The sequence below is a fragment of the Kogia breviceps genome, chromosome 4 (assembly GCF_026419965.1).
Source record: "Kogia breviceps isolate mKogBre1 chromosome 4, mKogBre1 haplotype 1, whole genome shotgun sequence".
NCBI lineage: Eukaryota > Metazoa > Chordata > Mammalia > Artiodactyla > Physeteridae > Kogia > Kogia breviceps.
The window spans coordinates 14,775,073-14,797,073 of NC_081313.1; the positions used below are offsets into that span (position 1 = coordinate 14,775,073).

Genomic DNA, 22,001 nt, shown 5'->3' on the forward strand with positions numbered 1-22,001 from the left:
AGGGGATATATGTGTACGTATAACTGGTTCACGTTGCTGTACAGCAGAAACTAACACAACATTGTACAGCAACTATACTCCAATAAAAATTATTGGTTTGGCCAAAAAGTTTGTTCGGGTTTTTCCATAAGATGAGATGGAAAAATCCGAACGAATTTACTGGCCAACCTTTTTTTTTTTTTTTTTTTTAAGAAGGGGTCAGATTACAAGAAAAATCTGTACTAGCACAAAAATCCTTGGGTTGTACCTTTTTCTTTAGAGTACTAAGGAGCCTAAATTAAGGAGCAGAGTCAGTGTTGTGATGTTTATCCATTGTTGTAACATAAGGAGACACCAGCAGGTTAGATGAGGCTCCTTGTGGGGAGAAATTAAGATAATCCTCAGTGGGGTCTAGGCTGAGTGAGGAATGAAGTGACGACAGAAGGGAGCTTGTAGAAGGGATAAAAAGAAGGATACATTGAAAAATCTTTTCCCCTTACTTTAAAATCCAACCTATATTCTTAAGGCAGACATTTTCCCTTCCATGGCTTGAAGAGTCACCCCCAGATCCACTCCTGGTACTTGCTAATTGACTCAGAGAATTATTCCAGGTGGCTACAATCTTCACCATCTGCTTTAAACCCTCTCTGCAGTCTGGGCTCCTGGAATTCTCTGCCATTGGCATCATATCTTGGAAGCTGTCTCTCTGCCCATCCCGAACAGATTGATTACCTATTTGGACAGTCTTCTGTTCTTTGGACAATTGCCTCACAATGTGCTGCTTCTCAAATTACCCTGATGGCAGCTTTGACCAGCAGTGAGTGGTGGCTCACATTGCAGCATAAGCTCCCAAGACGCTAACTGTGCTGGATTGAACTGGGGGTGAGGAGCGTTGAAAGTTCAAGGTATGGTCTTATGTTAAGCAAAATTTTGCCCAAATTTCTCATGGAACCTGAAACATGATTAATACATTGGTGATATTTTATAGTATCCAGGATCATATAAGGATAAAGTATGAATGTTAGAGGGATATCAACATTAAGAATTTGTAATGCTTGAAAATCAACAGAGCTGTTTGGTTATATGAAATGTGGCTCCTTTCAGAAGATAACTTGCTGGAGGTTAATCTCCCATATTTTACATACAATTCAGCTAATATCTATCCTGAGCTCTTTTATGTATTGAATAATCACTGTACCTACTGTAATGTAGGGGCATTCCTGGTTAGGGTTATCATTATTTTGGGGATCTATTGGTTTTGGGTAAATTTGAAAGTAGGAAACAATTAAGTTTTGTCAGATGGAGTTTTGTAGAGGTGCCAGTTGCAGACTTGATTCTGCCTTCTTTTCAAAAATTATAATTTATTTGTTCTACCAGATCTTTCATCTAATACAGAAGTTCCAAGGAACATGTTAGTGCTTTGTGTTGCTGTGTAATGAATACTAGGGATACCATTCTTCATTTATCACAGACTTTTGAATAAGCATTATCATATGTTGGAAGCAATACAGCACTTGGTGTCAGAAACATCTAAGATTTGTTTCTTCCTCTGTCAATAATTCATGCTGCCACCTTGAGAAAGTATGCCATTTTTAGGTATCTAGTTTCTATATTTGTCTTTAGAAATAATAAATTTGGTCTATTGCTGCCCTTCTTAAAGTAGATGTAGTCATTTGTATTAAGATATAGTCAAATGTTATCAATTTGACTATTTTAGTTTCACAGTAATGTTAACTATACATAAAATTTACATATTGATTCTTCTCCTGTAACTTTTCTTCAATGATGTTTAAGCAAAGAGAAACTTTTGATAGAGTAACTACAAGCATGCCAACACTTCTATTTTAAAGTGTTTGATGGCTTTTGTTTTACATGTAAAAGTGATGAAAATTCTTTATGTTACCAACATGTAGTAGAAGCTAATGGCAGAAGAAAAGTCCAGTGCTGTCATCATTATAGAAAAAATGAGGGTTGAACATATCAGAAATTCTCAAGCTGTATTGCAAATTCTGCTTGCAAATTCTGCTCAGTTGTGGCCATTGCCTCATAACTGAGAAACCATCTTTCATTAGGTCACCATTGTTGTTACAATCTATTTTAAGACAAATTAATTTAAAATCTATTTATTTCCATTTCATTAATATCATTAGAAGAATGATACCCACAGAAAGAGTCACTCAACTGTTGCAAATGAATTTTGTTTAGTTAACTGTTTGCATATTTATTTTTGGAAATGTATTTTAATATTAAATGGAATAATACAATTTCCTTTCTCAAATTTCTTTATCCAAGATAAGAATTTTCTAATAAAACACCAGACATTACTATGGTTATTTCAGCAACATGTGAAGTTCATTTAGGTACTTTGATAGTTCTAACTCTTTCTGCTAGACAGAAGATAAACCCTCTATTTTAAATCATCACATAAAAGTTTTTGGATGCAAAAGAACAAATATGACTTAGAGCTTTTCAAAATTTGAATATTTGACTGTGGAAGGCAAACTAAGTTTTCTATTAAAAATGACAGTGTACTCATTATCAATTTCTTCATAATAATTAAAGAATAGGTAATGATGTAATGATTTAAGGACGTTTACTTCACTCACAATGGTGGTTAAGGAATCCTTCAATTTGAAGGGAAAATTTTCTAGAACATGTGTAACAATTCAGCATACATCATGTGATGCTGGTATGTGACCCATCTTCCTCTAACCGGGTAACGTATTATTTTTTTTTCTAGTTGCCTCAACAGTAGAATTAAGTTGGACTAACTCACTAGCTAACTAACTAAGTTGAACTAAGTTTTCCTCTATGATTCCATAAGAAATTTCTGATAACAAAGGGCACAAAAATCATTGCAGTGGTTCACAAAATAATAACTCTTCTATGACCATTACCAATAAATACAACAACTGATTTTAACCCCAACACCAGTAGATCTATGAAGATGAGTGCCCATTATAAGAGTACTAACATTGGTATCTCCTATTCTATGAGATATCTTGTTTGTCACATGTTCCAGACTAGATCTGGTGGTTAGGTGAAAGAAAATATTATGTTTATTTTTGCATTTGAACCCCAAAACCTTTTAAAAAAATTCTAATGCATAGGAGTCACTTATTTTTTAGCTATTGCATGCAGCTTCCTGTTCTTGACATACTAATAGACATCTTGTTAGAATACTTTGTGTTATTCGTGAATAACATATAGAAATGTTAACTTTTTCTCTTCAATATTTCCTCCAATTACTTACACTATAAGATGTAATATGCCTCAAGGAAGCTAAGACATTACAGAAAATACATAGAGACTTTGAGTTTTGAAAATCTAGGGCTTCATAAGAATTAAGACATAGAGGAAGCTATGAATCTTAATGTATAAATAAAGATTTCTCAAGTTGGTAGAAGAAAAGTGGAGTCAAAAGAGAAATGAGGATATCTGAAAAGCTGATGGGTCGCCATACCCTAAGTACCATTTCATGGGTCTAGATCTAAATGGCAAAGATGCTGGAAATACGCAAGATTAACTTGTGGGAGCTGTGTGTATAAAGACCTGAGTCAAGATCCTTGAAGACAGTCAGTTAGACAGACAGATCTCAGAGTAGAAATGGCTGCATAGTGTTCCTGAATAGTCTTGAGGAGTTTTTCATGGTCCAATGTAAATTGCAAGCAGGGAGATAAATTCCTATGTGCCAGAGAGGGACACAGAAAGAAAGAAGTTGTTTTTAATCTAGACACCTTAAGAAAGAAATGAGCAACAAAGAGTGACCTGTATGGGCAGATAAACTGGAGGGAATTATACTAGTTTCAGAAGATACCATCAGGGAGAAATGGTGGTACAAACCAGAAATTCCACACCCACTCTTCAGGAAAAAAAAAAAAATCTATATCTATATCTATATAGATATAGATATAGATATAGATATAGATATATAGATATAGATATATAATCTTAAACAAAACTCCTGGGAATGGGACATTAATAAAAATTGACCAAAATTATTATTTTATTCCACTCAGGAGTTTGAAAGAAGAATTAGGGTGAGTTGTAGAAAAAGAATAGCATTTATTTCATATTGTACTCACTACAGCAAACGTGTTCCCTCCATTTTTCTAAGAATCATTATATGCTTGAAATTGATTTAAAATGATAAGACACAGAATAGCCAAAACCATTTTGAAAATTTGGAGGACTCATGCTTCTCAATATCAAAACTTATGACAAAACTATAATAATCAAAACAGTGTGATATTGGCAAAAGACTAGACATATAGATCAATGGAATAGAAGTTAGAGTCTAGGAAAAACTCCTTACATTTCTGGTCAAATGATTTATGACAAGTGTTCCAAGATAATTCAATGAGGGAAACACAAAAAGAATGTTGCTGAGATAACTGAATAATCCACATGCAGAAGTAGAGTTGGAGTCCTTCCTCACATGTTATACACATTTAGACCCAAGAATAGGAGCTGAACTATAAAACCCTTAGAAGAAAACTGTAAGAAGAAAAATTCTTAGATGAAGGAGTAAATCTTCCTGCCTTTGGTTAGGTAAGATTTGTTGGTTTTTTATTTGCTTGTTTGTTTGTTTAGCTATGACCTCAAAGCACAAGCAACAGAAGAAAATAATAGATTAATTGGACTTCATTAAAATTTAAAACTTGTACTTAAAAAAGACTCCATTCAGAAACTGAAAGAATAAATCATGGAATAGGAGAAAATATTTGCAAATCATTTATCAATTTGAAACTTTTATATAGACTATGTAAAGAACTCTTAAAACTCAACAAGAAAAAGACAAACAAAGTAAAAATGGGCAAAATTTGAATATACCTTTCTCCACAGAAGGTATACAACTGGGCAACAGACACATGAAAGGATGCTCAACATCATTAGTCACTAGAAAAACACAAATTAAAACCACAATGTGTGATATCATTACACATCCTCTAGGATGGCTAAAACTAAAAAGAGAAAAATATCAAATATTGGCAAGAATGTGGAGAAATTGGAATCCTCATATGTTGTGGATGACATTTTTAAATGTTGCAACCACTTTGGAAAGAATGTTGGCAGTTCTCCAAAATGTTAAAAATAGAGTTACCACATGACCCAGCAATTCCACTCCTAGGTATGTATCCAAGAGCAATATTCCACATAAAAACTTGGACATGAATGATCATGTGGGATTATTCATAATGATCAAAAAGTGGGGACAACTGAAATATCCATCAACTGATGTAATGGATAACCAAAATATCATATATCTACCCAATGGAATATTACTCAGCAATAAAAAGGAATGAAGTACTGATGAACGTTACAAAATAGATAAACATTGAAACAATTTTACTAAGTGTAAAAAGCTGTTTACAAAAGCCCATGTATTGTATGATTCCATTTATATGAATAGTACAGGCAAATCTTTAGAGATGGAAAGTAGATTAATATTTGCCAGGGGCAAGAGGAAGGGAGAATGTGGAGTTATTACTAATGGATACTAAATTTCTTCTTTGGTGTAATGAAATGTTCTCCAATTAAATGGTGGTAATGACTGAACAACTTTGAGAATATTCTAAAAAGTACAAAATGTAGAAGGATGCATTTTATGTTTGCAAATTATATGTCATAAAAATAATAGACTAGAATGAAAACAAAAGAATCTTAAATCATTGCCCATGACTCTGTCAGAGAATTGTTGTCAGTGACGGGGTAGACTCTCAGAATTCATGGCTAACTTGAAATTTCCATGGTTGTATGATGAGAAGAAATTTGAAGTCATTCTATAGACTGTTTTGAACATCCTGGGAAAAATAAAGTGTGATTTTCAGAAGCAGGGGAAGATGAGTAAAAACTGGCAATATTCAATTTTCCCAGTGACAGTTCTGAGAACACTTAAACAAGGAGATCTGTGGGAGGTGATTTTTAAGTCTATATCTTGAAATAGGAATTTCTAAAATAACCAAATCTTTTCCAGGAGAGAATAGAAAAAATCTAGTAATTATCTTCCAAATGAGGTAGAAACAACTAAATTAGCATGCCCCTTAATATCATTAAGTGTAGTGGATTGTGTACAAGTACTACACCCTCCTCCTCCCCTTTGTCCCCTAGTCAAAGGGAGTGAGGACATTATCTATAGCCGGCTGTACTTACCTAGCCATGAAACTCAGGATATACATGTCTGCATCTGTGTATGTTGGGGTTGGAGTGGAGCTAATGATACCTACAGAGTCACATGTTGATGTGTCTGTAAGTGTTAATATTTTGGAGAAATGGGTTCAGAATACAGTTTCAGGATACAGTACCAGCTACCAAAGATATTTTACACACACACACACACACACACACACACACACACATACACACACATCACTCTTCCCTGTACATATGAATCTTAGATTCAATTGGATCTCATATTCAGTTAAAGAAAAATGTATTGGGAAATGAAGAGACTATAATTGTTTATTCTATTTGATGGAACTGATGCTTAAAATAGAATTTAATATAAGATATAGAAATCATAAAGATACACTTGAGTTATGGGCTTAGGATTGTTGATCTGTAAAAAGGGCTTCTTAAATAAAGCAAACATAAATGACTTTGAGATCTTGAATATGACCATCAGCATCACCGTATTGATTGCCGTAATATCAAGAGCCCGTAGTTAAGTGTTTGTTTTGACAATAAGTTTGAGTGTTTGTACTATGATATTTGTGCTTCTTCTATGCCCATTACACAAGTGAGTCCCTAAGTGTGATATTCCATTTTTATTTCTTTTTTTGTGGCTGGGTGGTGAGGGGATACGAGAAAAGCAACATACAAAAGCCACAGAAGAGCAATGCAGTTTTGATGTGTGTTTATGTCAAGAAAGATTACCTGAATTCTCACAAAGAAGAGGACCAATGAAAATATCATTTGAAGATGCAACAGAAATGATGATGTAAATAAGCCATGGCATCCAAATCTATGCAAGCAACTCAGCATTGCCTTGTGTGCGACAGCAAGTGTCTCACTCATGCTGGTCCAAAGGATCAGTTCTTGTGAGAAGCACTCACTGGAACGTCAGGTTTACAGGCTGCCATTTCTATTTTGAACCCCCGGGAACTACATAAACCTTGGATTAAGGACCGTTGGTTTAAATGAACTCTAAAATCCTTTCTAGTTTGAAAATTTAGTGACTCTGTATTGCATATGGGAGGAGGCTGTATTAAGTTGACATTCAAATGCTATTTTACTTGAACTTGAAGGCTTGTTAGATAAATTTTTACTTTGATAAAATGACAATATTCAGTTTTACAAGCTATTTTTTTCCTATAAAACTGTTGAGAAAGCCATTTCATTTATGACTCAGTTAGAGAAAATCTTTTCATTTCATTGACTCTTGCAAGTGCCAATTTGATAGCAATAGTTTCCTCTAATGGTATGACAACAGTTATTTCACTAGGTCTTTTAAAAAGCAGTGAGGTGACTCAACTTATCCAAACTTAGAATAGAAAAATAAGAAAATATTGTTAAAATGATTACCATCAGGGATTTTCAGCTTCAGCTTTCCCATGCAAAGAGGTTACATCATCACTCCGTCCTTTAAGCAAGAAAAAGCTAGACAAACTGAAAATCAATGATTTTTTTTTTCTTGAATCCATTAAAAAAATTGAGATTACCGACTAAACCTACACCTGCAAATCTGGATAGACAGTTGCATTTGGAAAAGCACAGGTGACATCTGCTTACCTGGAGCAGAAGCTGCTGGAACCACAAACTTGTAGGAACATGAAAATAGTAATTTTGACCAGTTGCTGGAAGCTGAGTGTGGATGAATGTGAAAGCGAGAAACTCTTGGGGCTGCCCATTCTTTTATGAGCTTTACCTCCAGGAACCCCATCAGGTTCTAATGATGAAGAGTCAAGAAATATTACTCTGTGGTGTTGGCAGGAGAAGAGGTATAATCATTGTGAAATACACATAGAGCTTTCTCCGTGACAAAAGCCTAATCCCTAAAAAAAAGGACTTTATTAGAGCTTTACCCCAGTTGGGGGAAGGGAATTACTCCCACTTCAGTTGCTACCGATTTCATGTTTCACCTAAGGGAAACACAAACAAACAAACAAACAGTCAGGGGGATCAGAGGTTCAAGAAAATAGACTTGGGATGTGGTAGCCAAAAAAGAGAGTAGGCGGCAGGAGGAGAAGCTATATCACTGGAAAGGCATTTCTGTTGGTCACAGCCCTAAGACACAGGCCCATTAAGAGACTGAGATTTAATGAGAAGATTACAGAATTCCCCTTTCCCTCCTCCACACATGGTTTACCACCATCACCTCCTCTACATCAACAGGGCTACAAAAACCAGCAGTTCTGCAAGATGCAGAATCTCTCTGAAGAGGAATATTTAGGGAAACGCAAAGATCAGAGAAGAGACAAAAACAAAGGCACTAGAGGAATATGAAGTCTTTGTCACCTAAAGCTATAGCAAACATTCAACAAAGTTCAACTCCTGACCAGAATGAAGTAAATCCTCACACTAAAAGACTATTTATCTCAGTTCTTATTACCTGAATGTCTGGCTTTCAGCAAAAAATTACAAGACATGCCAAAAAGCATGAAAACAATGCAGTCTGAAGAGAAAAAGCAAGTGCCAAAATCAAATACAGATAAGACACATGTGTTGAAATTAGCAACAAGAATTTAAAATAACGATGATTAACATGCTAAGGACTTTAACACTTTAAAGGAAAAAATAAGGTACATGTAAGAATAGGTGGGTAACATAAGCACAAAGATGAATTACTAAGGAAAAATCAAATGGAAATGCTAGAATTTGAAAAAATAACTATAATAGAAATAAAAAATACCTTTGAGGGGCTCATCAGTAGATCCAACATGGCCAAGAACAGCATTAATAAGTTTGGACACAGGTCAGCTTGTATTTCCCAACCTGAAACATAAAGAGAAGGAAGATTAAAACAAACAAAATCAGAACAGAACATCCAAGGACTGTGGAACGATAAAAACAAATGTAATATAATATGCAATTAGAATACTAGGAGTGGAAGAAAGATAAAATAGAACATAAGAAATATTTGAAGTAGTATGGCCAAAATCTTTCCAAAATTAATGACAAACACAAAACCACAAGTTTAAGAAGCTCAGAAAAGACCGTCCATGATAAATATCAAAATTTTTACCAAATCCTAAACCCCAAAAACCCCTTACACACAGGCATATTACATTTAATTGAAAAAATTCAAGGGGACAGGGAGAAAATCTTGAAAGAATACAGAAGGAAAAATCACCTTATCTATAGAAGAACAAGGACAGGAATTACTTTTGTACAGAAGACTTCCGGTCATAAATCATAGAAACCAGAAGAAGATGAAGTAAAATATTAAAAGTGCTGAAAGAAAACAAACACTAACCTAGAAATCTATATCTAATGAGTTTCTCTTTCAAGAGTAAAGGAGAAATAAAGACTTTTTCAGACAAACACCGAGGAGCTTCATTACTAGTAGACATGCTTTGTAAGAAATGTGAAAATTCCTTGAGGCAGAAGGAAAATTATATACAATAGCAACTTGGATGTGCATACATAAAGAACATCAGAAAAGAAATAAATGAAAGTAAAATATTTTATTTTTCTTATGCTTCATTGATTGAAAATACAACTTTGTTTAAAGTAATAATAATAACAATCTATTGGATGATCCTAGCACATGGATAAGTGAAATAAATGAAAGCAATATCACAAGAGGTGGGAGAAGAAACTAGGCATACTATGTTATCAGGTACCTGTACTACAGGTGAAGTAGTATAATGTCAGTTGAAGGTGGACTTAGATTAATTAGAAGTGTATATTAGAAACACCAGGGCTTTCATTAAAATTTTTCTAAAAAGCAGCTCAGCTTGGTGCTCTGCGATGAGTTAGATGGGTGGGATGGTGGGGGGGAGGGAGGTCCAAGAGGGAGGAGATATATGTATATACATAGCTGCTTCACTTCATTGTACAGCAGAAACTAACACAACATTGTAAAGCAATTATACTCTAATAAAAAAAATGCAGTATAATGTATATGCTAAGAGAGGAGATAAAATTGCCAGTTAAAACCAGAGACAGAAAAAAAAGTGTAGGAATGGATAACGCATGAATAGAAAACAGCTACAAACATGGTATATATTAATCTAACTATAACAAAATCATTTAACATATGAATGGTCTAAATACACCAAGTAAAAGACAGAGATAGTCTACACGGATATAAAAATGAAGCATAAACTACTATGTTGTATACAAGAAATCCACTTAAAAAAAAAAGGTCCAGACTGGTTAAAAGTAAAGAGATAAGATAGAGAAAGATATGTCATGAACAATAATCAGAAGAAGCTGTAGTAGTTATATTAATTTTAGACCAAGTCAATTTCAGAATGACAAAGATTACCAGAGATAAACAAAGGCAATGCATAATGATAAAGGCATCAGTTCTCCAAGAAGCATAATCATTCTAAACGGATATGAATTTAGTAACAGAATATCAAAATAATTCAAATATTTATCAATTGAACTCTGTAAAGACAAAACAATGACTAAAAAATATGTTTTTCAGTATACATATTGAAATATACTTTCACATTATCAATCATTACATACTTACAATTTTAATTTTGACTGAAATTGTTTCTAGGGATTAGAACCCAATACATCTATCAATCTGAGAACAGATCAAACTGTTTCATTGCCTAAAATGCTCTCTTTCATACAAGGTGAATAGAATCAATGAGCAAAAGCTAGATACAAGAAAAATGTGAAGCAATTATAACATGAGCTTAAATAGCTGGAATATATAATCATATAACTATTGTTTGCATCTGGTAAGAGAAAGTAATAAATAATGGTATAGTGATCATTATTTTGTAAAGGTACTAATTATTTAAAAGCATGAACATTTGGTCAATTCAATATAGCATTACAGGCATAGCTTTATGCCAAGAATGCAAATATTTACTTATTAAATTGATGATTAGATCACGTCAAGCTAATAAATATACCCTCACAGTGATTCGTTCTCCAAACAATAAGTCCTATTCAGATGATAAATGAAATTATAGATGAAGGTACTATAATTTATATCAAAATATTTATTCAACAAATACTTATCAGAGTCCTACAAAAATCCTTGCCCTTTTATAGTATACATTATATTGGGAGAGGTATAATGAAAATGAACAGGAACATTGATAAAGAATAAGTATTAATAAAAATAGTCTTAAAGCATTTCAAATAACACTTTGACTATCTGTGGCCAAGACCAATAGATTTAAAAAATATATACTGCTGGTTTAACACATCTTCTGGGAACAAAGGAGCAAATTTAACTCAGTGTTAAAAATTCATCTACTTTTTGGTTATGGATGCCTGGACTCTGATGTCACTATTATTGTGAAATGGAGGGAGAAGGAAAAAAGGAAAAGAACTGGTGGATGGAGAAAAATTTCAATAAGTTCCTCTCTATGGCCTTCTACTTAAGTAAGCATTCTCTAAATCCACCTTTAAAGGAATTTCTTTGGTTTCAAGGAAGTAGACTAGAGAAGACAAAATTACTAGTTTGAATATAAAGATTCTCTTTTTATTTACCCAGTATGTTCATTCCCAGGTTATCAAGCAACGAAGCAGAGTTGCAAGTTTCTTGATTGGATAAAAGTATAACAACTTAGAATACATTTGTTTTAGGAATGTGATTAAATTATTTAAATAAAGTTTTGCTACCTCTAGGACAAAAACCTTTGTATAAATTATACTTATTTTTTTAGGAGAAGAAATATTGAATAATAGTATTCATTAACTGTGTTAATTATATAAGGCTAGTTTTTTTCTAATTGTTCAGGGTTTTGGTTAAAAATCTTAGCTTAATCTTCTGGATCCTTGGATTTAAATAAAAATTGAACTGAATAACTGTTTTACTGTAAGTCCAATAGCCCAATAATAACATAGTGTATAATGTCTTCTGGTGTTAAGTACATTTGATGCTGTTATAATTTCATGTCACCCTGTATAGTTTCAATTGAACAAAAATGGAAATGAGTTATTTAGGACATTCAATGGTGACGTGAAATCACATTTTATCCATTATCCTTGATTAACTTTATGTAAAATGTTCAGGCAGAGGTCTTGAAAACCGTCTTTTAGAAGTGTGGCTAACCTTTTTTAAGGGAGGAAATAAAACAATTTCTGTTTGGGTCAGCAATCAATAAATAAGCAGCTTGGTTCCAATTGCTACTGCACTGTCAGGTAGAAGAAGTTATTAACCAGTCCCTGAACTGAATATCTTATTTCCATTACTTTCAATCTCTCCTGATGAGCAGATAAATGGATAGAAAAAAATGAGTTGACCAAAATAAACAGAGCTGAAGAGGATGTATTTGCAAGGCATCAAGGTGTAAATGAAATTCCTAACAGCTTCCATTGTGTCTGAACACAGTTGGGTAAAATTAAGTCAAAGGAACAGACTGGTTATGCATGAGAATATGGCCCAGTTCATGTTCATTTTGGATTCAGGAAAGCTAACCACAGCAGAAAAAGAAGACACAGATCCTAGCCTCAAGGATCTCAAGGCTATGAAAACAGAGAAAGAAAGAGTCAACTGAAAGTATATGAGTGTGATATGTACAATGACATAAGGAAACCCAGGCTGTTCTCGAGTATGTTAACAAGGAACCTAACCCGTAATATTAAGGCCAGGAAGGCTTCTTGGATTGTTTTTAAGAATTCAGGAGGGTTAGACAAGTGAATGAGAAGGAGATGTCATTTTATGTAGAGAGAAGAGAAGGGCAAAAGAAAGATTTGAAAAAGCAAGACAGGAAAGAAAACTATAAATATGTTGTTTAACATGGCTTGTGTATAAGGTTTGGATAGTTATGAAGTAAGAAATGAGGTGAGACTTTTAGAGAGGATTATAAAGATTGACTTTCCAGAGAAGGTTAGAGGAAGGGTGATAGCTAAAGGAGATTCACAACTGATAGTTATTTTATCAGGGTGAACCAACCTACATATAGTTTAATGGGAAGCAATTCAATAGAGAGGAAAAGATAAAGGACACAAAGGTTTGCAAAGTTATTTCTCAAAATGAGAGTCCTACCATTTGTGTCTCTATGTGAAGGAGTATTGAATCTGTAGCTGTGGGAAAAGGAAGGTGAAAAAGTTCTTGACAAATTGTTTCCGGTGGTTGCCAGCCAGGGACAATTTTACCTCCCCGCTGGATATTTGGCAATATCTGGGGACATTTTTGGTTGTTACAACCGGTGGGGCTGCTACTTTCATCTAATGGGTGGAGGCCAGGGAAGCTACTGAATGTCCTATCATACACCCCCCCCCCCCAATATCAATAGTGCTGGAGTTGAGAATCTGGCATTAGGAAGTAGTAGATGTTGTTATTTGTGGATTTAGGGGTTTAAGGATTAGGTAGGAACTTCAAGAGAATCGACCAAATTTGGAATAGTGCTGAGTGGATAACAGAAGTGCTTAAAATGACAACGGGGTGGAAAGATGTGTGTCAAAAATCTAGTGCATCTCAGCTAATGGGCAAAACTGAACTGAATTATAAAAGAATATGGGAGAAGACAAGCATTGTGCCATGGCTACAGAAGAGTGGGCACCAAGTTTACTTTCTGGGAGGAAGAGTTGTGCCATATAATGGTCAAGATGAGGTTGGCGCCATTCCAGTGTGCTGCCTGTCTCTACTTGTTCACCAGCCACTCAGACATTAACCCACTTGCAATCTGCCTTCTGCCACCTCTTCTTTCATGAAACTGCTTTCCCTTAGGCTGTCAATAACTTTATCCCTTATTCAAGACACATGTTTCAGCACTTACTTAACAGTTCAACATTTGTCACTGTTGACCACTTGATCCTTCTTGAAACGAGCTCCAGTCTTGTATTTTGTGCAGTCAAAACTTCGTGGTTTTCTAGCCTCTACTTTTACTGTTTTTCCTGGCTTCTATTTCTAAAGAAGATTATTATTCTTTCCTTTTAAAAGTCCCTATCTTAGGTCCTCTTCTTCTCTCACTGATATCTCCGTCCAAATGTTTCATAAGCAGCTTAAATCCCAAAGCCCATACAATCAGAATGGAACTCCTTTTTTTCTTCCCCTGGAGAAACTCCTCTTGTATTTCTTACCACTGAATGTCAGCATAAAATAGAGATATTAGTTAAGATAATGAATGTGACAGGAAACCCCAATTGATGTTGTTTTCACAATCCCAGATTTTATTCTGTCATATGCAGAGGTCAGAAGTCAGCAATTCTCGGCTTGTATGACAGAGTCATGGATTTAAAAAAATATATATTTTCTGCCGTATTACCCCTCTGCCACCCCTATATTGTCCTCCCAGTTTGCATTGTCACAGATAGCTGGTGGAGTTTCTGACTACACATCAGACTAGCCATCAGAATAAAAATAAAGAACATATCTGCTCCATTTAAGGGCACCTCCATTTAGGTGCACACATCACTCCTGCTTATAGCCCACTGGCCAGAACTTAGTCACGTGACCACAGGAAACTTTAAAAAAGCTGGTTAATGTAGCCATTGTTCTAGGCAGCCATGAGCCAGCTAAACAGATGATTGTGGTGTCACACAATCGACACTGGAATACTAGCTGTCCCTGTTACATAGTCCAAGAATTAAACATTTGGGCACAATCCTACTTTCTTCTCCCATTTTTACTTCTCATGTCTACTCAGTCCCAAAGCTACTGATTCCAGGTCTCAGATTCTCAAATATGTGTATTTTTTTCTTCTATTCCTACTGTAATAGCTTTTAACCAGTTTCCTTGCATGTAGACTTGGATCTAACAAATCTATTCACAACATTGAAGACAGATTATTAACACAAACGATCAAACTCCAAAATTTAACATTACTCTGCTTTAACAAATTACCACTAACTGCAAGATCATGTCCAAATTTATTAATGTTATGGGCCTTTATGTCTTTTATAATACCCTTGAACCTTAAAGTACAGAAACATTGTTTCTAAAATGCTATATCATGACGTTTTAAAAGCCTAATAACTTTTTAAGATTTCAGTGTGTTTCCAGAAAACTTAATTTCTCATGATAAACTCTGGCTCAAAGATTCTGCTTTCCACTAGTAGTTCATTTAAAAAGTGGATGGATGGATGAGGTTTCTGTTTATTTCTGGGTCTAGAGCAGGATGTAGAACTCAGCTACTTTACTTGAATGGTAGATTAAAAGTAATTACAAAGTAAGCAGGTTTCAAAGATTGCACCAGGGCTGAAGCTACAATTTCCCACTTGAGGACTGCTACAAGGACTGCTCTGTCTCACATTTGTCAGAGATGTGGCCAAGGTAGTGAAGGAAGAAGACCAGCTGAGCTTACCTCCTCTCACGGGCACACCAAAATTTCAACTACAGTAAGTCCCGTACGTAGAACGAGTTCTGTTCTATGTCTAGGTCCAATTTGTTTGTAAGTCCAACAAAGTTAGCCTAGGTACCCAACTAACATAAAAGGTTTATAATACTTTTCACACAAACAATATGTAAAAAAGACACAAAAAATAAAGAAAACATTTTTAATTTTACAGCACAGTACCTTGAAAAGTACAATAGTCCTACAACAGCTGTCATACAGGGGCTGGCATCGAGTGAACAGGCAAGAAGAATTACTGATTGGAGGAGTGAGAGAAGGTGTGGGACATGGTAGAGCTGAAGGATTGTCAGCAATAGGAGATGGAGGGCAAGCTGCAGTTTTACTCACACCTGACGTTGATGGTACAGGTTCCGCTTCCTTGCTGGATTCAATTCTATCTACTCTCTTAAAAAAATGATCCAGTGATGTCTGGGTAGTAGCTCTTTTTTTCTCATCATGGATGACACGGTAGCACTGGAGTGAATTCTGAATGGCTGCTGCAACCTTCGTGTACCGTTCTATGGTCAGGTCCTCTGCCTCAAAAACTAACAGTGCCTCCTCAAACAAAGAAAATCCCCTTGCCATTTTCCTGCGTTGTGAATCTCTTTGGTTCTTCAGTTACTTCTTTTTCCTCTTGTCTCTCTTCGTCCTTTCTCGGGGCCTCCAATTCCTGGAGATTCTTAGCAATATCAGCTACACCACCGCTGCTTTTACGCTTGTTTCCAGACATCATGGGTTTGAAATAAAGGTACTGTACTACTGTACTCTATACAGTACCGTACAGTAAAGTACACAAAAGCACAACCACTTGTAGAGGATGCACACACGTGACAAGGTATGCCAGACACCTGAACTAACTTATGTGATTGGACATGCAAATGCATGTTTGCATCTTTGAAAGTTCACAACTTGAAGGTTCCTATGTAGGGGACTTACTGTATTGACAGAGCAACTATTTATGAGAACAACCTGAAGACTAGCAGAAAAGATTTTCCACAGTTGAAGATATAAAGGAGTAACCACAGCAAGAAGGGTAGGAGGGGTGGAGACATGATATAGTCAAGACACATCACACTCAGGTAAGCAACCCACAAATGGGAGGATAAGTATAATTACAGAGGTTATGCCCAAGGAGCAAGGGGTCAGAGTCCCACATCAGCTTCCCATCAGGTACTGCATCAGAAGGACGAGTCTCCAGAACGTATGGCTTGGAAGGCCAATAAGCTCTTAAAGGGCACACACAGAATCTCGCATACTCCAAACCCCAGTAGTCCCAGTGCAGAGGCAGTAATTTGAAAGGAGCTTGATTGGACCCTCTTGCTGATCTTGGAGAGTCTCCAATAGAGGCAGGAGGCAATTAGGATTCCATCTGGGCAACCATTTGGGGGAGCTAATTCTACCACAAGAACACCGGCACCAGCAAATGCAATTTTGAAATCCTCCCTCCACTCTATTTGTGATGGGGTTTAACTGTCCACCTGTGGGCCAACTATAGTCCTAGGCCCTCCTGGGGCCAGCTACAGCAGACCTGGCCTCACCCACCAGCTTCACCTACCAGAGGGCCAGTAGCTACCACATGAGGCAAGCCTGGCAGGCAACCAGGCCAGGGACTTACCAGTGCACCACAGTAACCTGCCCTACCACAACAAAAGGGTACATGCAGCCCACATAAGGGGCACCCCTAGAGCATATATCTCTGGCAACCAGAAGGGACTGTGCTACTAGGCACCATAGGAATCTCCTGCATAAGGCTACTTCTCCAAGATCGGCAATATAACCAATCTATCCAATACATAGAAGCAATCATAGAGAATTAGGCAAAACGAAGAGACAGGAATATGTTCCAAATTAAGGAACACGACAAAACCTCAGAAAAAGAGCTAAACATAGTGGAGATAAGCAATATATTTGACAAAAATTTCAAGGTAATAATCATAAAGAACTCAATGAACTTTGGAGAAGAATGAATGAACACAGTGAGAATTTTAACAAAGAATTAGAAAATATAAAGGAGAACCAACAGAGCTGAAGAGTACAATATCTGAAATAAAAAATACACTAGAAGGAATCAACAGTAGATTAGATGATACAGAGTAATGGACAAGTGAACTGGAAGACAGTGGAGTGGAAATCACTGAGGCTGAACATAAGAAAGAAAAAAAAATAAAAATTGAGGACAGTTTAAGAGACCTCTTGGGCAACATCAAGCATGCTAACATTTGTATTATAAGGGTCTCAGAAAGAGAAGTCAGAGAGAAAGGGGCAGAGGACATATCTGAAGATATGATAGTTGAAAACTTCTATTATCTGGAAAAGGAAATGGACATCCATGTCCAGGAAGCACAGAGAGTCCCAAACAGGACCACCTCAAAGAAGACCACACCAAGACACATTGTAATTAAAATGGAAAAATTAAAGATAAAGACAACGTCTTAGAGGCAGCAAGAAAAAAGCAACTAAGTATGAGGGAGCTCCCGTAAGACAATCAACTGACTTCTCAGCAGAAACTTTGCAGGCCAGAAGGGAGTGGCGTGATATATTCAAAATGATGGAAGAAAAAACCCCACAACCAAGAATGTTCTATCATTCATTTTAGAAGGCTTTCCTCAGATTGTTGATAATTATTAGTTTTCTACTTATTTTCAGTGGTGAAGAGCACCTTTCAAGAGCCAACTTCTTTAATCCCCTAGATAAGGTGAAATATACTCAGTAAAGAACCTGGTAATATTCTGTATTTCTTTTTAAAAATCACCATACTTTTAATTACATGCGAACCCAGTACCTTATTTGAATACCATGGGACCTGAGAGAGAAGGAAACAAACTTCACATTGGTGCACCTGACATTGGAAAGTAGCTGACCTTCTTAACCCTCTTCTGACAGAAACAAAAGTAACACATTTCCGGAGGATGGTACAGGTGGAAATGCTGTGCTGTCCTCTCAAGGCTAGGCTAAATTTGATCAAGAATACAGGGAGAAGAAAAAGGTGAGTTTATCTACAAAGTGATTTTAAAGGGCAAAGTAAAGTGACTAGACAAAGATCAGCTATAAGAAAGGGTATTCTGATGGAGATAGGAGAGACTTACACTGGGAATGATGGAATTTTCACTTTCTCTGGCTCTTTCAACACTAAGTCATTTATTGTTGTTTGGATCAATTTATTTCTCCACCTCTTTTCTGACCAGCTTTAACACTAAATAATCTCCCTCCTATTTCCCACTATTGTAAGTGCATAATGGAATCACAGTAAATACTTGCTTATTTTCTAACTAAATAGAAAAATAAAATCCTCAATTAATTGTATAGAAGAAAATTAATTCCTGTGGTTGGCAATACTGTAGTAATCTACAGGGAAATACAATAGGACAAGATAGAGAATTATATCATTAATAATAATTAAAATAATAATAACTGTATGGAACTCACTAAATGTCAGTTACTGTCCCAAGTGCTTTACATATGTTAATATATTTCTTCTTCATAACAACCTTATGAAGTAAGCACTCTTATCCCTTTTGCATATACAAGGAAATGCAGGCACAAATTTTAATTTTCAACCAAAAATATTTCAGATGAACTAATACTTTTTACAAAGAAGAGATGTTCAAGAAGTGTTAGAAATAAATGAATCTGAGAAAGTGGGCACCATTTTAATAAATAGCCACAAATACACATTATTTGTGCATTTAAGATACATTCTGAAAACTTTAAAAGATTTTTTTAATGAAAAGAATATATACTATAATCTTAAGAATTTCTACGATGAATTGAGTTTTTATCATATCAGGTGTGCCTCTAAGTTCTTTCCTTGTACAATCTAATCTGATCTTTTTGGCACCTGTGAATACCCTGTATGAATCAGGGTAGGCGAGGTTAAACTGCCCTGGTGGACAAATGGAACAGCTCAGTGCCTTAATGAACACAAGTTACTCTCTTATATTATGTATCCATGGTGAGCTTACTGAGGCTTCACCCCATGTTGTCTGAGGATGTGGCCAGACCTTGTGGCAGAGGAGAGAGCCCATGTATACCTTGTGCTGCTCCCCTGATCCATGAGTTGGAAAGTGAAGCTCATGTAATTTCTGTACTTACTTCATTGGTCAGACAAGGTCATGTGGTCATGACTGAATTCAATAGGTTGGGAATGTATAGTTCTTCCACAGGGAGGGGGACCGAATTAGAGGCATTGAATTAAGGAGACTGGAAATGCAATCTACCACAGCCTCTTCCTCTATGTGAGGAAATTTGGACACTATGAGGTTAAGTAACTTGTCCAAGGTCACACAACTGGTAAGCTTTTAGATCAGGATTCAAACAGTTTGATGGCCAAGGCATATTACAGTCGTGGTATGGGGCTCTGTCCTGCCAGAATGCGGTTAAACGCTTTGAGATTCCTGTGGCATTGAGAAAACACGAAGAATTAGGTTTCCCAAAGGTATTTACAGAAAATCTATGTTTATCAGAATTATTCTACATTAATAATGGAATTCAGCGGTTTGTTTCTTTCGTTTCTCCCCTCATTTGGTCATGTCACAATCAGAACTTCCATCTTTGCACTCAGTTTTCGTCTGCTTCCTGCGTAACCAAATCTACGTGATTATTCGGAGGTAGAAATGCTTAGGAAAAGAATGGCAGTATTTAATGAAACATAAGACACCATGAGGTCATGGGAAAACAACATATAGTGTTTCCTAACTTTGAAAATAGATGACAGTTTGGTTCCAATCACGGTGGTTTTAGTTCCTGAGATCATTTTACATTGTTGGGCTTTCTAACTAAAGAGTTGGTTGATTCTGGAATTACTCATTTTTCTTTAATTACTATGAGCTATCATAATACCATTTAATTAGACAATCTTACACAATGCTTGAGGACAAAATCTTTTATGCATACTTAATACTCAGAATAGCATTTGTGACATTTATATGGTTCTCTCTAGAGAATTTATAGTCTATAGACATTATATAGATTATTCCTTTATATGGAATAAATTTTACATGAATTTGGATCATTCTTCCCTCTCCATAGCTATGTACCTATGTTTCAAATAATGAATATGTTCTTAAATATATTTTTAAAATAACGTAGAAAAACTTTATAACCTTAGGCTTGCATATTATTTCATTTGTTAAATGTTCTGGGAGCATAACAATTGTAATATAAAACACATACTTGGGGGTGCCTGGGATTAACTGTTCAGTCATTTTACTTCTGACTTTTTGTTGACTACATATGGCAGTGGGGTTGGAGGAAGAAAAAATCTGAGAAAAAGATTTTGAGACTGTAAAGTAAGAGATAAATGAAGGCTTATTAAGAATACTGTTCCTAGGATGCTAAAATCTGTACAATGCTGTAATATTTTATAGCATTTGAGATTGATTAAATTAAAAATCTTTTTATAACATTAGCACCTCTAGTGTATATTCTTCCCCACTTGAATATCAGCTTCCTGAGGGTAGGGGCATATATTACTACTGCCCAGCACAACACTTGGTTGGGAGTATCAATGTATACCCTACATTATGTATTGGTTAAGTAAATGAATATATCTTAAGAAAAATAGCAAAATCCCTGTCACAGAAATTATATTGAAATTACTATGGGGTTATTTATTTGCAATAAATATAAACATTTATAATTTATTGAAGATTCTTTTATTAATGGTAAAAGAATATATTATTTTGAGATAAAACTTATACTGAAAAAGCAATTATACTTTAAAATAAATTTTAGGAAAAACAGTCATGGAATAGGAAAGTTATTTTGAGCTATTTTTTTCTTTTTATACTTGACTTTCCTGGTAATGTTTGATAGTTTTACAACTCAACTCACTCTTCGGTAATAAATGCTCACTATTTCTGGTTTCAGAAGATTAACTGCATTGTAGGATTCTGTTAAACTTTCCAGGCACTGAGTTCAGATTTCTACAGTCACAACAACATCTAGTTGGAGAACAGATTTGCCTTTCTTAAATATTTTCTTTTAAATGTAAGACAATCTCACTTCTAGGCTATGTCTCATTCATATTATTTTCATTGGCAATACAGTCATCCAAGAACAAATTAAACTTTTAAAATTCCAAGTTATTTTCTGATGTATTTACCAGATTGCTTCAAAGTATTTAGTCCATTTGGCTAGATAAACATGCATTTTTATAATGAAAATTCAATATAGGACAATAAGGCTGTGTTCAAGTGAACATAATTATTGTTTGACCTTATAACTTCCTGATACCTAAAATTATTTTAAAAAATTGTAGCTATAGAGTTTCCTTTTGTTTCTTTCCATGTGCATGGATATGAAGCTGAATTTATTAACTATATATTTTTATGTAATGATATGCATTTGAACAAGAACTGGTCCCTGGACTCCATATTTGCAGAAGGGCTTTGTGGTTCATTAAACCAGTATGACAGAAACAATTAATTTTATTGTGAGTTTCAATTTTTATAACATTTATTTTTCTCACGTAATCCTCTCAACAACCATATGTTTTAGGCAGAAGAGTTGTTAACGTCTCAAGTTAGTAAGACTAAAACTGAGGTTGACTACTGAAGTTTACAAAGTTAGTGAAAACACACTCAAGGCTTCCAAATTCAACTCTAC

At 35.3% G+C, this 22,001-nt stretch overlaps 1 long non-coding RNA gene across 1 annotated transcript in view; it reads right to left on the bottom strand.

The window, feature by feature from the left end:
• Positions 1–22,001, bottom strand: part of LOC136793975 (uncharacterized) — an 89,378-nt gene that overhangs the window by 63,734 nt on the left and 3,643 nt on the right. The window contains exon 2 of the long non-coding RNA XR_010840089.1: positions 8,831–8,913. This is a non-coding gene — a long non-coding RNA (uncharacterized lncRNA). The remainder of the gene's footprint in view (positions 1–8,830; positions 8,914–22,001) is intronic.